We start from the raw sequence: 14,688 nt of genomic DNA on the forward strand, positions 1-14,688 counted from the left end.
TGTGGATATGTGCAAAAAGAGAAGGTAGTTTGGAGATGGAGATTGTACAGTGTCCAGAGATGATGATATTGAGGGTGTGAGGGTGAGATGGGTTGGAGCAGGAGGTCAATGGAGTTGAGGAGTGAGAGGAAGCAGTCAGCAGATGGGTTGTCGGGAACATCCGCAAGGATACTGACATCCGCAAGAATCAATGTAGGGATGGAGAAAGGGAGAAAAAGTGTACCAAAGGGATCAAAATGGTCCAGAAAGTTGGAGGAGGGGCCTGAGAGGGGAGGGGGTGGTATTTGACAGTGACTAATAACTGGAGTGTTTGGTGGAGGTGGATGGTATGGGTTTCAAAGGAAGAGAAATAGGGAAATGGGGAAGGATGATAAATCTCTTGTGTCCCCTTCTTATGTCCCCCCACAACTGCCACTTCAGCACTTCAGTACAACCTAAGCCCTTGGGTATTCATACGTCTCATTGTAGCACTTACATTTATGTCTTTATATTGCTTCCTCCTACCTTTAATTTTTATTCTATTGTCTGTCTTCCCTGCAAGACTGTAAGCTCCTTGAGGGCAAGGTTCATACCTACTAACTCAGTTGTATTCTCCCAAGCACTTAGGGGAATGCTCTGTGCATAGTAGCACTTGGTAAATGCAGTGGATGGATTGATTGATTGATTGACCTTTATTCCCAGAGTTTTAGTCAGGGCCACATAATGCTAGGCCTTCAAGGGCTGGAGTCCAGAGCCTTGGGCTGAGTAGTGGATGGGGAAGCCTCCATTGAAAGCCACTCATATAACTCACTATGACTGGTTTGAAGATGCTTTCCCATAGCCTTGTGCCAGGTACTGAACCCAGCCCTGTCTTCTAACCGTGATAGAATTCATTGTGGTCCCAACCTCAGGTCCCACTTTTGGCCCACCTTCATTTCCCAGCCATGCAAATGGAGGGAGGGACAAACACAGGATGAGGGCAGCTATTGCTGTGGGCACAATTGTCAGTGCTGTTGCTTCACTCCTCCTTTTCCCCTTTCCAGTCCCCTTTCTGGTTAGGGATAGGGTTGGGGAGGACATGGGGGCACTTCTCCTGACTCCCCAGGATTCATGCCCCATGGGGACAGGAGCTGGGCTTCCACAGGGAAAGGGCTTAGTCTTTCTCCCTGCTGGTCAGCCGAGGACACCCACTACCCTCCTCCTGCCTCCAAATCTCCAGGCCCTCCCTCCACTTAATAATAATAATAATGGTATTTGTTAAGCACTTACTATGTGCCAAGCACTGTTCTAAGCACTGGGGTATATACAAGGTAATCAGGCAGTCCCACGTGGGGCTCACAGTCTTAATTCCCATTTTACATATGAGGTAACTGAGGCACAGAGCAATTAAGTGGCTTGCCCAAGGTCATACAGTAGACAAGTGACGGAGCCAGGATTAGAACCTACATCCTCTGACTCCCCAAGCCCGTGCTCTTTCCAGCAAGCCATGCTGCTTCTCCAAGACACACTACTTCTCTGAATCATGAGCTTATGCGAACTGTGTGGCCCCTGTGTCAGTGCTGAAAACTTGGAAACTTCACATCCCACGTCTGCTTTTACCCTGCAGCCAGCCAATTGTTTCCACCTGCAGTTCTGTCCCCATTCTGCTTAGCAACTTAGGATGGGGTAAATGAGAGATCAGGGTTAGAGAGGGAGATTTGCGAATTGTCTGAATACGTTCAACTCTATTTATTGTACTCTCCTAACAAATACAGTGCTCTGCCACAGTATGTGCTCAATAAATACCATTGATTGAGTGATGGGTGTGGATGAGCTTCCTGAAAAAGTGGGTATAGAGCAAGAAGTATAAGGGACCCAGAACAGAGCCTGGTGGGAAACTGACAATTAAGGACTAAAAAGCAGAAGAGGAGTCGGTGAATGGAAGTGAAGTCACTCTGTGTTATTTCTTTATGAAGATGCAGAAATTGGGGCAGAATTGATGTCCTGGGGTGGGGGATATCTGCTACTCTGCTTCCCCATGGCTACTGTACAGCTGCTGAGTGGAGGAGAGATTTGGCTTGTGGGCAGGGAATGTATCTGTTATATTGTTGTGTTGTACTCTCCCAAGTGCTTAGTACAGTATCCTGCACACAGTGAGCACTCAATAAACATGATTGACTGATTTATTGAAGTGAGGACAGTGGGTAAGATTGAACAACACAGAGGTAATGGCTGAATCAGCTGGTGCCCTCATTTTGTTCCCTATGCTACAGGAAAACTGGAAAAAAAACCTTGTGTGGATTATTATTATCTTTTGAGGCACATGAGATAAGAAGCAGCATGTCCTAATGGCAAAAAGCACAAGATTTGGAGTTAGGTGATCCACGTTGCAATTTCAACTCCACCACTTTCCTGCTGTTTGGCTTTGTGCAAGTCACCTAACTTCTCTGTGCTTCAGTTTTCCTCATCTGTAAAATAGGGATTAAATGCCTATTCTCCCACCCCCTTAGTCCCTGTCCCACATGGGGTTCACAGTCCATGTGCAATCTGATTATCTTGTATCTTGGTACATATTAAGTACTTAGTATAATTATTTTGACATGCGATGTACTGAGGTATTTGACATCATGACCACTTCTGATCCTTTCTTGAACTATGGACTTAGGCCTTTAGATCAAAGATTCCTTGTGCTGGGATTAACTATTTCTATTGAAGTTTCTCACACATGTCTCACTCTAGACTATTCAAATGAGCAATGAATTATGAGCAATGAACTAGCAGAGGGAGAGTTACATGTAAGGCTTAGAACTCTGTAATAAGATTAAAAGAATGAATTGGTGAAAGATATTATCAAGGGTAACAGTATTCATTCATTCATTCATATATAATCATTGAGCGCTTACTGTGTACAGAGCACTGTCCTAAGTGCTTGAGAAGTACAGATCGGCAACATATAGAGACAGTCCCAACAACAACAGACTCACAGTCTAGAAGGGGGAGACAGACAACAAAACAAAACAAGTAGACAGGTGTCAATACCATCAGAATAAATAGAATTATAGCTATATACACATCATTAATAAAATAGAGTAATAAATATGTACAAAAATACACAAGTGCTGTGGGGAGGGGAAGGGGGCAGGGCAGAGGGAGGGGGGACGATGGGGAGGGGAGGAGGAGGAATAGTAGTTGTAGAAATACTACTACTAATACTATTACTAGTATCTACTAGTAGTAGATAGTAGCCCAGTAGCCCTTCTAGACTGTGAGCCCACTGTTGGGTAGGGACCGTCTCTATATGTTGCCAACTTGTACTTCCCAAGTGCTTAGTACAGTGCTCTGCACACAGTAAGCGCTCAATAAATACGATTGAATGAATGAATGAATGAATACTAGAAAAAGTAGAGAAGCAGCGTGGCTCAGTGGAAAGAGCACAGGCTTTGGAGTCAGAGGTCATGGGTTCAAATTCCAGCTCCGTCAATTGTCAGCTGTGTGACTTTGGGAAAGTCACTTAACTTCTCGGGGCCTCAGTTCCCTCATCTGTAAAATGGGGATTAAGACTGTGAGCCCCACATGGGACAACCTGATCACCTTGTATCCCCTCAGCGCTTAGAACAGTGCTTTGCACATAGTAAGCGCTTAACAAATACCATCATTATTATTAGTAGTAATAGTAGTACTAGTAGTAGAAATAGTAATAGTAGAAATCGTATCTTTATAGAATGCCCAGCAGTTTAAAAAAACACTCCAACCACTATTTGGTGATAATTAGAACACCCAAACACCACTGTTGAGTTCCCCTAAGGAAAGGGCTGCATGGCTGAAATAGTTCAGTTGGAAAAGCATGAGACTAATCATTTAAAGATCCCTGATTCAATCCTGGGTTTAACATTTGGCATTTTCCTCCTTGACATCAGAGCCAATCCATTCTCTGAAAAATGGAGCTGAGAACGCTCAGGATGCCAGTTATGGAAACTGGTTTCCATTCATTGTTTTCTTCCTGCTGCAGCCTAACCCAAGGTGATAGTTATTCAAATATCAGCAAAGAGGAGTGGCAAGAAAGGCATTATGGTCACGTGCTGTGTAAATTAGCGCTTAGAACAGTGCTCAGTATATAGCAAGCACTTAACAAATACTATTATAATACCTATTATTCATATTTTTTCAAAACTTTGCTTTCACACAGATCTGTCTCTTGTTTTCTGAGCAGAGTAAATATTCAGGCTCCTCTGCATTTCAGCCTCTTAATCCTTACTTGCATACTAGGCTGGAAGTTGTAAACAATTAGTTTACCCCAGTGGAAACTTTAGGAAAGAAAGAAATCCATCCCCTGCACATAGAACGATCCAGTCTAGTAGTGGTGGAGCCTTACCCTGGAGCTGACATCTGCTCTAGACTGTAAGGTCCTAGTGGGCAGGGAACTTGTCTACCAACTTTATTGTATTGTATTTTACCCAGTGCTTAGTCCCTCTAGACTGTAAGCTCACTGTGAGCAGGGAATGTGTCTGTTCATTGTTATATTGTACTCTCCCACACACTTAGTACAGTGCTCTGCACAGCACTCGATAAATATGATTGAATGAATAGTACAGTGCTCTGTACACAAAGAGCACTCAGTAAATATCATTTGATTAATTGATTGATTCTTTGCACTGTCATCTGCTGCTCAGCAGCTATAGTGGAAGATTAGGGCAGCCGAGCCCAAAGAGCCAGGAGGACAGGAGAGTGGGATGGGGATGAAAAGGTTGAAACAGTTTGAGAAGAGGGCTGGAGATCTAATGTCCATGGAGCAGAAAGAAGCTAACAAATCTCAGAACTCTTAGCATGACAAAATCAAAAGTTCAGGCCAGAACCCTGGCATCCTCTTGACCCCAAGTGCCTCCCAGACATCTGAGGCTATTCCCATCCCTTTTCTGGATCTATTCGTACCATGTTCTTCGCTGCAGAAGGCCCGGGATCCTGGGGACAGGAGTTTCCATAAGCAAGAAGCCATCCAACACAGGAGCGTTTACTAGCTCCTCAGCTAAGGGCTAGCTTGGTGGATCTGTTAGGGAACAAGTTGGACTTCACAGTGTGGATTTTTCTTAGCCCCATTTCATGGAACACAGTTGTGCTTTCTGAAGATGAAACACATAACCAGAATTCTCATAGTTGTAGTTGTTGTTATTGTAGTGGTAGTGGTTGTAATAGTAATATTAGTAGTAGTAGTAGTAACTGTAGAAGTAGTAACATTGCCAAGATCCGCCCTTTCCTCTCCATCCAAACTGCTACCCTGCTCATTCAAGCTCTCATCCTATCCCGTCTGGACTACTGCACTAGCTTTCTCTCTGATCTCCCATCCTCGTGTCTCTCTCCACTTCAATCCATACTTCATGCTGCTGCCCGGATTATCTTTGTCCAGAAACGCTCTGGGCATATTACTCCCCTCCTCAAAAATCTCCAGTGGCTACCAATCAATCTGCGCATCAGGCAGAAACTCCTCACCCTGGGCTTCAAGGCTCTCCATCACCTCGCCCCCTCCTACCTCACCTCCCTTCTCTCCTTCTACTGCCCAGCCCGCAACCTCCGCTCCTCCACCACTAATCTCCTCACTGTACCTCACTCTCGCCTGTCCCGCCATCGACCCCCGGCCCACGTCATCCCCCGGGCCTGGAATGCCCTCCCTCTGCCCATCCGCCAAGCTAGCTCTCTTCCTCCCTTCAAGGCCCTGCTGAGAGCTCATCTCCTCCAGGAGGCCTTCCCAGACTGAGCCCCTTCTTTCCTCTGCCCCTCGTCCCCCTCTCCATCCCGCCGTCTTACCTCCTTCCCTTCCCCACAGCACCTGTATATATGTATATATGGTTGTACATATTTATTACTCTATTTATTTATTTATTTTACTTGTACATTTCTATCCTACTTATTTTATTTTGTTGGTATGTTTGGTTCTGTTCTCTGTCTCCCCGTTTTAGACTGTGAGCCCACTGTTGGGTAGGGACTGTCTCTATGTGATGCCAATTTGTACTTCCCAAGCGCTTAGTACAGTGCTCTGCACATAGTAAGCGCTCAATAAATACGATTGATTGATTGATTGATTAGTAATAGCATTTATTGTGTGCCCATTCAGTGCAATGCACTGTACAAAGTGCTTGGGAAATATAAAACAATCAAGTGAAACATTCTCAAGTGAACCACATGGAACTTACAATCTAACAGGGAAAACAAACAAAAAGTATGTACTGAGTATTCAAAATAATTCAATATACAACTGAAAACGTGCAGTTACAGAAGGGTTGGAGATGGGCTTATGTACGTACAAAACTAGCGATGGCTAATGGGTTTATATGATATAAACCTAGAATGTATGCTCACTGTGGGTAGGGACGTGTCTGCCAACTCTGTTGTATTCTTCCAAGCACTTAGTACAGTGCTCTGCACATAGTAAGTACTCAATAAATACCATTTATCGATTGATTGATTGATATAAGATTCTGCAAGGGGGTGGGCTTTCAGGAGGATATTAATATGGGGAGGGCTGTGGTCTGTCAGATTTGGGGAGGGTGGGTATTCCAAACCAGGGGAATAGCACGAATGAGAGTATAGAGATGGGAATCAAGAACGAGGTACATTTATAAGGTTTGCTTGGAAGGAACAAGGAGAGTGGGTTGCAGAATAATGGGTGAAGAAAACAGATAGGTAAGGTGAATGAGTTGGTGGAGAGTCTTGAAGCCAGTTGTGAGGAGCTTTTGGTTGATGTAGGGGGAAACAAGCCAATGGAAAGTTTGGGGAGCTGAGAGATGAAACGTAAGTGATGGTTCTTCAGGAAGATGATGGTGTAAGATCAATCAATCAATCATATTTATTGAGCACTTACTGTGTGCAGAGCACTGTACTAAGCGCTTGGGAAGTACAAGTTGGCAACACATAGAGACAGTCCCTACCCAACAGTGGGCTCACAGTCTGCTCTATCTGATAGAGTAAGCTGAAGATGATGAAGAGCATGGGCCTGAGAGTCTGAAGGTTATGGGTTCTAATCCCAGCTCTACCACTTGTCTGCTTTGTGACTTTGGGCAACTCGCTTCACTTCCCTGTGCCTCAGTTAGCTCATCTGTTAAGTAGGGATTGAGACTGTGAGCCCCAAATGAGACAGGGACTGTGTCCAACCCGAATTGCTGTGTATCCACCCCAGCGCTTAGTATAGTGCCTGGCACAAAGCAAGGACTTAACAAACACCTAGACTAGAAGGCAAGAGGAAATGCAAGGCTGCAGTTAAAATGAGAGGCACTCAATCAGCTGCAAGACACTCATTCAGCTTTCTCCCTTCTACATCTAGTACAACCCAGACTGCACAATTAGCTCCTTTAGTGCTAATCAACTTACTTGTTTCTCTTGCTGTCAACTCCTTGCTCGCACCCTCCCACCCTTATTGTCTGCAACCCCCTCCCCCTTAAAGACCACTACTCTCCCCATCTTTAAAGCCCTACTAAAATCACGTCTCTTCCAGGAAGCCTTCCCAGGAAATGTTTCTTATGCTTTTGTGGTAATTACCCAAGTGCTAACTACAATGCTCAAAAAATACCATTATTTTTAATGTTGTTATTATCTGAGTTTTTCAGTGAACATTTTAAAAACATTTTAATTAACATTTAATGAGCAGTGAATATTCAAAAATAAATCTAAAAATCAAAATTCACTCAAGACAATAAGCAAAAATGAAATGTTTTTTATCACTTGTAATGTATTTTTAGCTTTTTATACTATACTGTATATATAGCTACACGTATATATAACTGTATACATAGCTATACTGTATAGCTTTTTATTCTCTCTAATCAGTTTGTAGCATAAACCGTTTGGAATTTGTCATATATAAGATTTTAAAATATAAAATATATTTACATATATTACATATTTATATGCATATCTATTTGATGATATTCATTACAGTCATGGACACTATCAGAATTCTTTTTAAGGGACATTTGGTTATTAGGGGGCTACAGGTCTGCAGAACACTACAGAGATCCTTGGAATGAGTCCAGCTTACAGAGACCCTTCAGGCTGGTGGTTCTACTTGGGTAGGTCCAGAGCGTAAGAGTTCTCTACAGCCAGTTCAACAAAAATCAGACTGGTCTCATAATTGCAGGAAAAGAAACAGCAAGCTACTTGGCTTTGCTATTTCCAGTGACCTGTCAGGCAGCTTTGGCTGAAGAGGTATGGGGGAGTTTGCGTGGGAAATGGAAAGAAAGCAGATCCCGTGTCCATGGAAATCTGTATTTTTCCCCTTTCTCTTTTCAAAGGGGAAGACAACATTTTTTCTCATTCTTATCAACCTTACAATTCAAAAAGATTTGCTCTAATGTAATGACCCCTCTTGCAGAAGTTTTGAAGACCAACTATCATTTGAAGCTCAGACTCTATCCTCCTCCAGCATTTCACCAACACAGTAAAATCCCCTCTCCAGTCTATGCTTAGTTCTGCTACTTAGCTCATTTTTCTAACATTTCATTCTGCTCACATCTCTCCTCTCCTCAAAATCATTGAGCAGAAGCTCTTGCCACTATATTTAAGGCACTAAATCAGCCCTCTTCCTCTGTCAGATCCATTCTCTCTTTCTGCTACACCCCAGCTTGCACTTTTCATTCCTCTCAAGCTAATCTACTCACTGTGCCTAGTTCTTGTCTCTCCTGTTCTCTATAACCACCAGAAAAATGAATGAGGAATCAGATTTTAGAAAATCCTCATTAGGTTTTGTAAATGGGTTTCAATGCCTTGAGAAGCAGGAAAATTAAGAGCACACAAGCAAAATGACTTTTCATTGTTAATGTAAAGTACTTTGCATCATTACCAAAATTATTGGTAATATTTATTGAATCTATTAATCAGTCATATTTATTGAGTGCTTACTGTGTGCATAGCACTGTACTAAGTGCTTGGGAGAGTACAATGTAACAGAGCTGGTAGACACGTTCCCTGCCCACAATGAGCTTACAGTCTATAGGGGGAGACAGGCATTAATATAAACAATAAATTATAGATATGTACATAAGTGTTGTGGGGCTGAGGGAGGAGTGAATAAAGGGTGCAAATCCAAGTACAAGGGCGAGGCAGAAGGGAGTGCAAGAAGAGGAAATGAGGGCTTAGTCAGGGAAGGCCTCTTGGAGGAGGCCTTTTTGAAGTTTTTGAAGGTGGTAGAGGGGTGGTTTGTCAGATATGAAGAGGGAGGGTGTCCAAACCAGAGGCAGGACGTGGGTGAGAAGTCATTGGCAAGACAGATGAGATTGAGGTTCAGTGAGTAGGTTGGCATTAGAGAAGAGAAGGGTTTGGACTGGGCTGTAGTAGGAAAGGGGTGAGGTAAAATAGGAAGGGGCAATGTGATTGAGTGCTTTAAAGCCTCTGGTAAGGAGCTTCTGTTTGATGTAGAGTTGGAAGAGCAACCACTGGAGGTTCTTGAAGAGTGGGGAAACATGGACTGAATGGTTTTGTAGAAAAATGATCTGGGCAGAAGAATGAAGTAGTGACTGAAATGGGGAGAGAGGGGACACGGGGAGATCAGCAAGGAGGCTGAAACAGTAGTCAAGGCAGGATAGGGTAAGTACTTGGATGAATATGGTAGCAGTTTGGATGTAGAGGAAAAGGTAGATTTTAGTGATGTGAAGGTTGAACCAACAGAATTAGGTGACATTGAATATGTAGGTTGAATGAGATGAATAGAGGATAACGCCAAGATTACTGGCTTGTGAGACAGGGAGGGTTGGTTTGGGCGCGAAAATGAAGATTTCTGTTTTGGACATGATAAATTTGAGGTGTCAGTAGGACGTCCAAGTAGAGATGTCATGAAGGCGGAAGGAAATGCAAAACTGCAGAGAAAGAGAGAGATTAGGGATAGCTGAAAATTTGGGAATCAACCGCATAGAGGAAGTTGTAGTTGAAGCCTTGGGAGTGAAAGAGTTATCCAAGGAAGTGAGTGTAGATGGAGAATAGAAAGAGACCAAGAACTGAGCACTGAGGGACTCCCACAGTTAGGGGATGGGAGACAAAGGAGGATCCTGTGGAAGATACTGAGAAGGAGTGGCCAGAAAGATAGGAGATGAACCAGGAGAGAAGCAGCATGGCCTAGTGGATAGAGCACTCCCGGGAGTCAAAAGGACCTGGGTTCTAATTTGAGGCTCCAACACTTGTCTGCTGGGTGATCTCGGGCAAGTCACTTAAATTTTCTGTGCCTCTGTTACCTCAACTGTAAAATGGGGATTAAGACTGTGAACACCATGTGGGACCTGATTACCTTGTGTCTACTCTAGCACCTTGTGTCTACTCTAGCACTTAGAACAGTGCCTGACACATAGTAAATGCTTAACAAGTATTAAAAAAAGGACCAGGGTTCTAATCCTGGCTCTGCCACTTGCTTGCTGTGTGATATTGGGGAAGTCATTTCACTTCTCTGTGCCTCAGTTACCTGATCTGTAAAATGGTAATTAAGACTGTGAGCCCCTTATGGGACATGGACTGTGTCCAACCTGATTAACTTGTATCTGCCCACAGTGTTCATTACAGCGGCTGGCACATAGTAAGCACTTAACAAAACCATTAAAAGAAAAAAATAGCATCTAAATGTTCACTGAACTGAGACTAAAATTAGATTCAACTCCTTCCTAGTTGTCTAATCAAAATTAGAGGAGATCGAGAAGTAGAAGGGTGAGCATATGCTCAAAGAAGAATGTGCACTATTTATTTAGAGCTCTTTAGATAATATTTTGTGTTGACACTTTCATCTCAAAGGAAAAATTAGCCACTCAAGGAGATAAGAAATAGCAACCAGTTCAACCATTACATCAGTTCAAATGTATTCCCTTCTTTAGTTATGTTTTCTTTGATTTGATTTTCTCCTAAGCCCAGCACTTTCTCTACTGAAGTAAAATTCCTGAGCAAATAAGTGTTTGGCTTCATATCAAACCTGGATAAATGCTTGTGGTTTGCCAGGGGAGGAATTGGACACAACCCTTGGAAATCTGGGCCCTGACCCAAGCTGATTTGCAGTTGTCCCAACTAGGTCTGGAACCTATCTTTACTGGATCAGCCCATGTCCAGTACAGTTAATAGGCTGGCATTAGAGGAGCAAAGTGTGTGGTATCTCCTTCTAAGGAGGTCAACGAGGTAAGGTAGAAGGGGGGAAGCTGATTTAGGGCCTTAAAGCTTGTGGCAAGGAGTTTTTGTTTGATGTGGAGGTAGATGCGCAACCATTTGAAGATTCTGAGGAATGAGGAAACATGGATTGAACATTTTTTAGGAAAATGATCTGGGTAATGGAGTGAAATATGGACTGGAATGCTGAGAGAGGAGACAGGGAGGAGGCTATGCAGTAGTCAAGGCAGGATTCATTCATTCAATCGTATTTATTAAGCGCTTATGTGGCAGAGCATTGTAGTAAGCAGTTGAGAAAGTACATTACAACAATAAAATGGGACAATCCCTGCCCACAACAAGCTCACAGTCCAGTTGGGGGTGGGGGGCAGACATCCATATTAATAAATAAAATTATAGATATATACATAAGTACTCTGGGCTGGGAGGGGGGAAGAGCAAAGGGAGCAAGTCAGGGCAACACAGAAAGGAGTGGGAGCTGAGGAAAAGTGGGGCTTAGTCTGAGAGGAGAAGTGCCTTCTTCAGTAAGGCTTTGAAGATAGGGAGAGCAATTGTCTGGTGTATTTGAGGAGGGAGGGTGTTCCAGGCCAGAAGCAGGACATGGGGCAGGGGTCAGCAGCAAGACAGGCAAGATCGAGGCACAGTAAGAAGGTAAGCATTAGAGGAGTGTTGTATGTGGGCTAGGTTGTAGAGGAGAGAAATGAGGTGAGGTAGGAGGAGGCAAGGTGATGGAGTGCTTTAAAGCCAGTGCTGAGGAGTTTTTGTTTGATATGGAAGTGGATAGGCAACCACTGGAGATTTTTAAGGAGGGGAATGACATGTCCTGAACATTTCTGAAGAAAGATGATCTAGGCAGCAGAGTGAAGTACAGCAGAGTGAAGTATGGACTAGAGTGGGGAGAGTCAGGAGGTTGGGAGGTCAGCCAGGAGGTTGATGCAGTAATCTAGGTGGGATAGGATGAGTGACTGTATTAACGTGGTAGCAGTTTGGATGGAGAGGAAAGGTCAGGTTTTAGTGATGTTGTGAAGGTGGGACCGACAGGATTTGGTAACAGATTTAACATGTGGGTTGAATGAGAGAGAGGAGTGAAAGTGCTTGGATCAATCAATCAATTGTATTTATTGAGTACTTACTGTGTGCACAGCACTATACTAAGCATTTGGGGGAGTTGGTAGATACGTTCCCTGCCCAAAATGAGCAGCATGGACTAGTGGATAGGGCATCAGCCTGGGAATCAGAAGAGCCAGGGTTCTAATCCCAGCTCTGCCGCTTGTCTGCTGTGTGGCCTTGAGCAAGTCTCTTAACTTATTGGGGCCTCAGTTACCTCATATGTGAAGTGAGGACTGTGAGCCCTATGTGGAACATGGACTGTTTCCAACCTGAATAGCTTATACAGTGCCTGGCACATAGTAAGTGCTTAACAAATTCCATAAACGTAAGTATGGGGAGAGAGGTCTGTCGGAGATGAGGGCAAGTGAATTCCAGGCCAGACCAAGGACATAGGCAAAGATATCAATGTACTCAAGATACAGTGAGTAGGTTGGTGTTAGAAGAATGAAGTGTGAAGGTTGAGTTGAAGTTAGGAGATCAGCAAGGTAAGGTTGGAGTGGGCAAGCTGATTTAGTAATTTGTGGAAGTCAACTGTACTTTTTTGATGTTTCTGTTGTTTTGATTTTCATTTCCTGCTTTTGTTTTTCTCCTGGCTTTCAGGAAGAGGAAAAGACTTCTCCCACCATTACTAAGCCAGTCTGGTGGTCAGTTAATCAATAATATTCATTAGGCATTTACATTTTGCAGAGCAGTATACTAATTGCTTAGGATAGTACAATTACATTAGTAGGTATGATTCCTGCCTTTAAGGAGATAGTAGGAAAGACTGACCCTAAAAATAAATTTCAGGTAGGAGGAAGCAATAAAACATACTACTCTACTGGGTATTATCATACTCAAAGATGGCTTTGAATCAATCAATCAAATTCACTGAGCTCTTAATGTGTGCAGCACACTGAATTAAATGCTTTGGAGAGTACAGTAAATCAGAGTCAGTAGACCTGTTCCCTACCCATAACGAGCTTAGAGTCTAGAGGGTGATACAGACATTAATATAAACGAATATATTATGAATATACATATAAGTGCTGTGGGGCTGAGCAAGGGCTGAATAAAAGGCGCAAATCCAAGTACAAAGGTGATACAAAAGGAAGTGGGAGACATGATGCGTTCACTGGGGAAGGCCTTTTGGAGGAGATGTGCTGTTAATAAGGCTTTGAAGGTGGGGAAAGGTGCCTGTTGGATATGAAGATGTAGGACATTCAATCAATTAATCAATACCATTTATTAAGAGCTTACTGTCTGCAGAGCCCAGTACTAAGCACTTGGGAGAGTATGCAATGGAGTTGGTAGACATATTCCCTGCCCACAATGAGCCTAGAGTCAAAAGGGGACCTCTCACCCACAGGCCAGAGGCAGGATGTGGGTGAGAGGAAAGCAGTGAGATAGATGAGACTCAGGTACCGTGAGTAGATTTGCATTAGAAAAACAAAGCATTCAAGCTGGATTTTAGTAAGAATGCAGCAAACTAAGGTAAGAAGGGACAAGGTGATTGAGTGCTTTAAAACCTATGGTAAGGAGTTTTTGTTTGATGTGGAGGTGGATGGGCAACCACTGAATTTTTTTGAGGTGTGGGGAGACATGGACTGAATGTTTTTGTAGAAAAATGATCTGGGCAGAAGAGTGAAGCATGAGCTGGAGTGGGGAGAGACAGGAGGCTGGGAGGTCAGCATGGAGGCTGATGCAGTAATCCAGGTGGGACAGTTTGAGTGATTGTATTAATGGGGTAGCAGTTTGGATGGAGAGGGAAAGGCGGATTTTAGCGATGATGTGAAGGTGGGACCAACAGGATTTAGTGATGGATTTAATATGTGGGCGAATGAGAGAGGAGTCAAGCATAATGCCAAGGTTATGGGCTTGTGAGACAGGAAGGATGGTGGTGCCATCTACAGTGATGGAAAACTCAGGGGGAGGACAGGATTTGGGTGGGAAGATAAGGAGCTCTATTTTGGACACGTTAAACTAAGGTGAAGGAAGGACATCCAAGTAGAGAGTTCTTGAAGGCAAGAGGAAATGTGAGACTGCAGAGAGCTCAGGGCTGGAGATGTAGATTTGCGTACCATCTGCAAAGAGGTGGTAGTTGAAGCCATGGGAGCAAATGAGTTCTCCAAGGGAGTGGGTGTTAATGCAGAATAGAAGGGGATGAGAACTGAACCTTGAGGGACACCCAGAGTTAGGGGGTGGGAGGCAAAGGAGGAGTCCACGAAGGAGACTGAGAATGAATGGCCAGAGAGATAAGAGGAGAACCAGGAGAGGACAGAGTCAGTGAAGCCAAAGTTGGATAATGTTTCCAGGAGAAGGGGGTGGTCCACAGTGTCACAGGCAGCTGAAAGGTCGAGGAGAATTAGGATGGAGTAGAGGCCATTGGATTTGTCAAGGAGGAGATCATTGGTGACCTTTGAGAGGGCAGTTTCTATGAAGTGAAAGGGATAGAAGCCAGATTGGAAGAGGTCAAGAAGAGAATACGAGGAGAGGAATTTACTTGGCATGGCCCTATTT

General features: G+C 43.6%; 1 protein-coding gene across 1 annotated transcript in view; it reads left to right on the forward strand.

Annotated features, from left to right (window-relative positions):
- Window positions 1-14,688, forward strand: part of LOC119940771 (solute carrier family 22 member 16-like) — a 113,830-nt gene that overhangs the window by 12,663 nt on the left and 86,479 nt on the right. The gene's annotated exons all lie outside the window — the stretch shown is intronic.

The sequence above is a fragment of the Tachyglossus aculeatus genome, chromosome 19 (assembly GCF_015852505.1).
Source record: "Tachyglossus aculeatus isolate mTacAcu1 chromosome 19, mTacAcu1.pri, whole genome shotgun sequence".
NCBI lineage: Eukaryota > Metazoa > Chordata > Mammalia > Monotremata > Tachyglossidae > Tachyglossus > Tachyglossus aculeatus.